Genomic DNA, 8,411 nt, shown 5'->3' on the forward strand with positions numbered 1-8,411 from the left:
GCACTCGAGCGCTCAGGACAATAGTGCAGTTAGAAGGCCTTGACTAAATTTCTTGAGTAAATTAGGGGCTAAACGACGACCTCTGCTCTCTGGCAGCATTTGAACGAGGACGACATGGATTTTCAAATTACCTTTTAAGTTGATACGTAAGATGAATTGCCGTAATGATTTCTAGTAGCGATTGAATTAGAAGCACATCCCAGACTCGCATCCCAGATAAAGGAGAAAAGAGCGAGCGAGAGAGATCTGAAACGCAAAACGCGAGCTTGTTTTTATTTATAAACGTAATTAATGTGTGTCCACACTATTTGCACGCTTGTCATATGGAGTCCTCTGTTTGAGGCACATGAAAGCAAGAGGCTCTCATAATTGTGTTTACATCTGCAGATAAAAAAAAATCCCTGGGCTGTAATGATCAGTAATTATAAATATTTTCCTGGGTTTTACAGGCCGCGTCCATTGTGAGGCAGTGAAAGCAGGTTGCATGGCTTAATTATGACATTGCACAAGACTAAATGTTGCAGTCTGTGCGCGGCAGGCTAAACACTTCCACTGGCGTAATCACACTCCGAGCTGACTTTAAAGAGCTCATTACTGTTAGCTTTCTAAAGAGCGCTTTATTAAACACAGTTACCTAATAAGCATCTTTGGTGGTGCAAATTGCCCAAAATGGTAATGAGTCTGATTAGGCCACGTTTCAATTATGACAGCTTCCTCCTAGGGCTAACCGCACCGAACGCCAGAGCCAGAACCAGCAAAAGCAGACTTTATATGCTGCAAATGATCGCATGCATGGGTATAGTCTAGGACAATCCATGAGCACTTAGTAGAAATGTCAACTGGAATGAATTAAAAAGGGTTTTAAATGTTTCATTGAAGTAAACAAACAGACTGAAGTCAAATTAAACATTTAAAATGTGTTGTATACTCACTGACAAAATGATTAATTGGACTTTGTTGTTGTTTTTTTAAGGTAAAAGGTTGCAAACAAATCACATGGGCTGAATGTAAACAACAGATTAAGTAGAACATTTATAATAATAACATTCATTCATTCATTTTCTTGTTGGCTTAGTCCCTTTATTAATCCGGGGTTGCCACAGCTGAATGAACCGCCAACTTATCCATTTATTATTATTTTTTATTATTATTATTATTATTATTTTTATTTATTTTTTTTTTTTTACGTGGCAGATGCCCTTCCAGCCACAATCCATCTCTGGGAAACACACACACACACTATGGACATTTTAGCCTACCAAATTCACCTGTACCGCATGTCTTTGGACTGTGGGGGAAACCGGAGCACCCGGGAGAACATGCAAACTCCTCACAGAAACACCATCTGAGCCGAGGTTTGAGCCAGCAACCTTCTTGCTGTGAATTAATAATATTTATAAAGCAAATAATTTGTTTGTTTAAATTCAGCCCATATAAATTGTTTGCAACCACTTACCTTAAAATAAGTTAGTAAATGTAATGAATATTTTTTCAGTGCTTGATGCAACAGCTTAAACCAATACTAAGATGAATACTCTGATGAATTGTTTTTTGGCAGGTCTTAAAGGCTTAATATCATAAACTTTAAATAATATAATAGTGTTGTCAAAAAAAATCTGTATTTCGATAAGCGTCAATACTGGAATATTTAAAATGTTACGATCTTGCTTTTTTTAAGATAAAAGTATGTTAAAAACTATTCTCTTTTTTTATCTCAGTATATTTTTATCAAAAGAAACACAATTAATTGCATTTTAGTTTTAGTTTATTAAAAATTGAATAGCGAAATTCTGCGCAGTAACAAAAAATGGTATCGAATATTGATATTTTTCAAGCTATCGTCTCAAGTTAGAAGTTAGAAATTCCAGTACCATGACGACACTGATGCGTAATGATTCCTTGCTTATCAAGTAAGTGTTTGTTTTTTTCTTGTTAAGTGTGACATCACGCGAAGCGGCTTCTGGGTCCAAGCGCTCTATTTACCTGTATGGGGACTCATGAATAATAAACGTTTACAAAGCGATTTAATACTTTCGAAAATCACGATCGCAGTATATATGTCCATGCCTAATATCCGATGGCCAGAAAGTGATTCATTTTTTTATAAATTGTTAAAATGTTGGTATTTTTGATGCAGCAAAGCCCAGAGATTGTTGTGTACACTATGACTTTATATAAAATTAACTTTAATGTGTGATATGAATTAAAAGTGATCATAAACAAATAATTTCTCAACTCAAATGAGTGGCGGCTTGGACCCGGAAACAGTATTACATACGTCACAAACACGTCACCACTTAACAAGCGGATAGATGTTTATAAACTTTTACAAAGAACAAAACAGCTTTACAAAGATGTGATACATTGGCTGAAGGTGTCTTTTCCTCTCTATTGAAGGTTGTAAAGGGTTAACCTCCTAGGGCTTAGTGGCCACATACGTGGACAGCACATTTAAGCTCTTAAGTGGCTATTTAAATACTTTGAATGTTTTATATTTTGTTACAGACTTACAGTGTTATCCTGCAAAATTTTGCAGCATATGAAATGTCCCAAACACCTTTTTGTAACTCTCCAAAATGGGAAAAAATGTAGATTTTTACCCTTTGATAATCAAAACATGGTCAAAGAATTTTTCTATGTTAAATATGCATTACAAAACAGTCTGGAAAAAGTGTTTTAGACCATGAGTCCACATATATGGACATAATTTTTCTCTAAAAGTACATCATATTAAAAGATGATACTTGGGTTTTTATTGTAATTGGGTTCCAATAAGCCCAAATAGCAAAGAGAAATAAAAAATGCATGTAAAAAAGCACCTTGGGCCTTAAGAGGTTAATACCATAAACTTAATTTGATGTAAAAGTGTTGTCAATATTTCGATAAATATCGATACTGGAATGTTTAAAATGATCTTGCCTTTTTTTAAAAAATGATATACACTGTAAAAAATAAATCCATAAAATTTACAGTAAAAAAACTGCAGCTGTGGTTGCCAGTTCTTTACCGTTAAAAACACGGTACAAACCGTAAAAGTAATTAATCATTTTTACGGTAAACTACCGTACTTTATTAATTTATAGAGGTAATATGTCTGTATTTTGAATGACCGACATCTACACATCTTTTGTTACACAGTTAGACATGTTAGCACAGCCACATGCAGGTGGTGATGAGGAAGTTACATAATGAGCCAATGCTCATCACAATCAACTTTTCCCACAGGCAGAAAACAGTATCAGCATATAGAAGGTGCTCAGAGTCATTCACACAGCTGCTAAACACCAGTACGGTAACACGCATAAAATTAAAGTCATGAAATAAACATTGTTTATCAACATTAGATGTAACATAAATCTCTAATGTACTTAACTGATGGGGAAACAGCTAAAAATATCCATATTAATGTCAATAAAATGCATAAAAAGTTATGTGCCATGCAGGGCATTCTAGGAAAGTAAATTTAAGTTTATTCGCCGTATATATTAAGGAAACATACCGTTAACCAGGTTACGGATTTTTACTGTAGCATTTTTACAGTTTTTTTACCGTTGAAATCACGGCCATTTTTTACAGTGTAAAAATAAATTACAAACTAACCATCTTAGCAAAATTCCTCTCAGTATCAAAAATGGTATCAAATATCAGTATTTTTCAAGGTGTCGTATCAAAGTAAGAAATTCCAGTACCCTGACAACACTACAACATAATAATAAATGTAATCATTTCATGCTTCTCAAGTAAGTCTGTTTTGTAGAGACATTTATACATTTTTACAAGATAAAAATAGCCTTACAAAGAACAAAAGATACAATGCATTAGATGAAGTTGTTTTTTTTTCACTCTATAGCAGCTATTAAAGGGCTAATAGCAAATTTAATATAATAGTATATTTCTTATCAAAACAAAAATGTCATTACTTGTATTTTGGTTTTAATTAAATTCTAAATTAAAATACCTAAATTTGGCGCAGTTTCAAAAGTGTATTGAATATCGATATTTTCCAAGTATCGTATCAAAGTTAAAAATTCCTGTATCGTGACAACACTATAATACATAATGCTTCTTTTCTTCTCAAGTAGGTCTGTTTTTCATAAACATTTATACACTTAAAGATGAAAATGGCATTACAAATGACACAAGGTGCAATGCATTGGCTGAAGTTGTCGTTTCCAATCTATGGCGGGTCTTAAAGGGTTAATATATAAATGAAAACATAAGCACAAATATGATAGTGCAAGTATTTTTCTTATCAAAAGAAACATGCAATCAATTCTATTTTGATTTTAGTTTGTTTAGAATTCCTTGCAGTATCGTGAAAACACAATAATATGTAATGATTTCTACTCAAGTGAGTCAATTTTTATGGATCTTTATACACTTTTACAGGATTAAAAACAGCTTCACAAATGACAAAAGGTGCAATTCATTGGCTGAAGTTGTCGATTTTTGTTCTATGGCAGGTCTTAAAGCAGCGGTGGAAAACCCTGTTCCTGTAGAGCCACCTTCCTGCAGATTTCAGTTGCTACCCAAATCAAACACACCTGCCTGTAATTACCACGTGGTGTTCAGGTCCTAATTAATTGGTCCTAATTAATTGGTTCAGGCCACCCCTGTCTTAAAGGGTCAATAGCAAAAATATAATATAAGAGTGTTGTTAAAAAAAATAATCTATATTTCGATCATTTTCAAAGCTGGAACATTTAACGTGATACGATCTTACTTTAAAAAAATTAAAAATACAAAAATGAAAAAAAATAAAAAATAAAAATAACTAGCCACCTTAGTGAAATTTGGCACAGTATCGAAAATGGCATGACATTTCGATATTATTCAAGGAATCATATTAAAGTTAGAAATTTCAGTATCGTGACAATATTATAAAATAATATATTACTATATAAAATATATTATTATAATTTATCACTATATTAAATAATAATTCCTTGCTTCTCAAGTAAGTCAGTTATATATATATATATATATATATATATATATATATATATATATATATATATATATATATATATATATATATATATATATATATATATATATATTCAATTCAATTCAGCTTTATTTGTATAGCGCTTTTACAATGTAGATTGTGTCAAAGCAGCTTCACATAAATGGTCATAGTAACTGGAACAGTGTGGTTCAGTAACTGGAACAGTGTGGTTCAGGTTTTAGTGTTTAAGTTCAGTTCAGTTCAGTTTAGCTCAGTTCAGTGTGATTTAATCATTACTGAGAGTTCAAACACTGAAGAGCAAATTCATCGATGCGTAGCTCTACCAGTCCTGAACCATGTGAGGCAGTGGCGACAGCGGAGAGGGAAAAAAAACTTCACCTGATGGGAGTGAAGAAAAAAAACCTTGAGAGAACCAGACTCAGTTGGGCACGACCATTTTAATTTCTCCGCTGGCCAAAAGTCTTGTGCAGAACTTCATTCGCCGTGGTTTATGTATATATATTTATGTGTATATATATATATATATATATATATATATATATATATATATATATATATATATATATATATATATATATATATTTATACACTTTTACGAGATGAAAGCAGCATTACAAATGACGAAAGGTGCAGTGCATTGGCTCAAGTTGTCGTTTCTGCATCAATATGTGAATAAATGAACAACTGAAATGGTGTCAGACAGAAGTCCGTCGCTCAACATCCTCGTCTGATTTATCTGTTGAGTATTCGAGCAGTCAGAATGACCAAGCTGCACATCTCTATTCCACACACACACACATATACGCACACACACACACCTCATAGCTTCCTTTCAGCAGCACAGTAATGAATTGAGAATGGTGCGAGCGGCTGTCCAATTTACGCTCTGGGAAATTGGACAGACAGAGCGCGAGGCCGCCGCTGTTTGCTTAAAATCGGCCGAGGCTCGCCAGATTAATAGATCCGAAAAAGGTCAGCTTCTCTGTCTCATTGGCCATGATCACAGTGTCTGAAATTACACACTGCAGTGTATCGGCGCTGGGCTCTCCAACTCCTGTGTGTGTGTGTTGATCACTAGAACTAACAGAGCCATTAGACGAGCGCTGATGATCAGTAATTACTGTCAGCTTTCAGCCTGTAATAGGTGAGGAAGTATGGAGCATCTTTAATCATTCAGATCGCTCACTTGATGGGGAAAAGTTGCAAATGAATCGCTTTGTTTGTATAAACTCCACAACAGCAAAGCATGCAACTGGTGTTTAGTTCGGGAAGTTGATGCCGTTTGATGCTTTGAGGCAATCTGTATTGTATAAAGGGCTGTTTAACTATTTAAAAATCAATGCATTTTTTATTTTGCATGAATGATTTGAATAAAATATTATTTAATATTTCACTTTTGCTTTAAATCAACTTCAGGAACTTGTTTTTGAATAGTTACTTATATATTGTATATATTTGTTTAAATTATTTTCCTTCATACTCTGTAAAAAGTGATTAGTTGACTTTAAAGAGTGTAAACCTGTGTTGAGTTTAAAGTGATTAGTTGACTATTAAAAAAGTAAGTAAATCTGTTGATTTTAAAGTGATTAGTCGACTTTACTGTTAAAAGTGAGTAAATCTGTTGATTTTAAAGCGATTAGTCGACTTTACTATTAAAAGTGAGTAAATCTGTTGATTTTAAAGCGATTAGTCGACTTTACTATTAAAAGTGAGTAAATCTGTTGATTTTAAAGTGATTAGTCGAATTTACTATTAAAAGTGAGTAAACCTGTTGATTTTAAAGCGATTAGTTGACTTTACTATCAAAAGTGAGTAAACCTGTTGATTTTAAAGCGATTAGTCGACTTAAAGTGAGTAAATATTGATTCTAAAGCGATTAGTCGACTTAAAGTGAGTAAATCTGTTGATTTTTAAAGCGATTAGTCGACTTAAAGTGAGTAAACCTGTTGATTTTAAAGCGATTAGTCGACTTTACTATTAAAAGTGAGTAAATCTGTTGATTTTAAAGCGATTAGTCGACTTTACTATAAAAAGTGAGTAAACCTGTTGATTTTAAAGCGATTAGTCGACTTAAAGTGAGTAAATCTGTTGATTTCTAAAGCGATTAGTCGACTTTACTATTAAAAGTGAGTAAATCTGTTGATTTTGAAGCGATTAGTCGACTTTACTTAAATTGAGTAAACCTGTTGATTTTAAAGCGATTAGTCGAATTTACTATTAAAAGTGAGTAAACCTGTTGATTTTAAAGCGATAAGTCGACTTTACTATTAAAAGTGCGTAAATCTGTTGATTTTAAAGCGATTAGTTGACTTTACTATTAAAAGTGAGTAAATCTGTTGATTTTAAAGTGGTTAGTCGACTTTACTATTAAAAGTAAGTAAATCTGTTGATTTTAAAGCGATTAGTCGACTTTACGATTAAAAGTGAGTAAACATGTTGATTTTAAAGTGGTTAGTCGACTTTACTATTAAAAGTGAGTAAACCTGTTCATTTTAAAGCGATTAGTCGACTTTACTATTAAAAGTGAGTAAATCTGTGGATTTTAAAGCGATTAGTCGACTTTACTATAAAAAGTGATTAAACCTGTTGATTTTAAAGCGATTAGTCGAATTTACTATTAAAAGTGAGTAAATCTGTTGATTTTAAAGCGATTAGTCGAATTTACTATTAAAAGTGAGTAAATCTGTTGATTTTAAAGCGATTAGTCGAATTTACTATTAAAAGTGAGTAAATCTGTTGATTTTAAAGCGATTAGTCGACTTTACTATTAAAAGTGAGTAAACCTGTTGATTTTAAAGCGATTAGTTGACTTTACTATTAAAAGTGAGTAAATCTGTTGATTTTAAAGCGATTAGTCGACTTTACTTAAAGTGAGTAAACCTGTTGATTTTAAAGCGATTAGTTGACTTTACTATTAAAAGTGAGTAAATCTGTTGATTTTAAAGCGATTAGTTGACTTTACTATTAAAAGTGAGTAAACCTGTTGATTTTAAAGCGATTAGTTGACTTTACTATTAAAAGTGAGTAAACCTGTTGATTTTAAAGCGATTAGTCGACTTTACTATTAAAAGTGAGTAAATCTGTTGATTTTAAAGTGGTTAGTCGACTTTACTATTAAAAGTGAGTACATCTGTTGATTTTAAAGCGATTAGTCGACTTAAAGTGAGTAAATCTGTTGATTTCTAAAGCGATTAGTCCACTTTACTATTAAAAGTGAGTAAATCTGTTGATTTTGAAGCGATTAGTCGACTTTACTTAAAGTGAGTAAATCTGTTGATTTTAAAGCGATTAGTCGACTTTACTAAGTGAGTAAATTTGTTGATTTTAAAGCAACTAGTTAGTTTTACTGAAAATAAGTAAACCTGTTGTTTTTAAAGCAATTAGTTGACTTTACTGAAAATAAGTGAGTTAATCTGTGTGCTCTGGTTTCCCCCACAAGTCC

General features: G+C 32.5%; 2 protein-coding genes and 1 long non-coding RNA gene across 4 annotated transcripts in view; 2 read left to right on the forward strand and 1 right to left on the reverse strand.

Annotated features, from left to right (window-relative positions):
* ifih1 (interferon induced with helicase C domain 1) overlaps positions 1-8,411 on the forward strand; it is a 751,550-nt gene that overhangs the window by 223,425 nt on the left and 519,714 nt on the right. The window lies entirely within an intron of this gene.
* fign (fidgetin) overlaps positions 1-8,411 on the forward strand; it is a 142,941-nt gene that overhangs the window by 116,014 nt on the left and 18,516 nt on the right.
* Positions 6,561-8,411, reverse strand: part of LOC148679659 (uncharacterized) — a 2,703-nt gene continuing 852 nt past the window's right edge. The window contains exons 2-3 of the long non-coding RNA XR_015944854.1: positions 6,913-8,411; positions 6,561-6,737 (exon numbers count right to left, since the gene is read on the reverse strand). The exon at positions 6,913-8,411 is cut by the window's right edge and continues 92 nt beyond it. This is a non-coding gene — a long non-coding RNA (uncharacterized LOC148679659). The remainder of the gene's footprint in view (positions 6,738-6,912) is intronic.

This window comes from Danio rerio, chromosome 9 (genome assembly GCF_052040795.2).
Source record: "Danio rerio strain M-AB ecotype USA chromosome 9, GRCz13ab, whole genome shotgun sequence".
Taxonomy (NCBI): domain Eukaryota; kingdom Metazoa; phylum Chordata; class Actinopteri; order Cypriniformes; family Danionidae; genus Danio; species Danio rerio.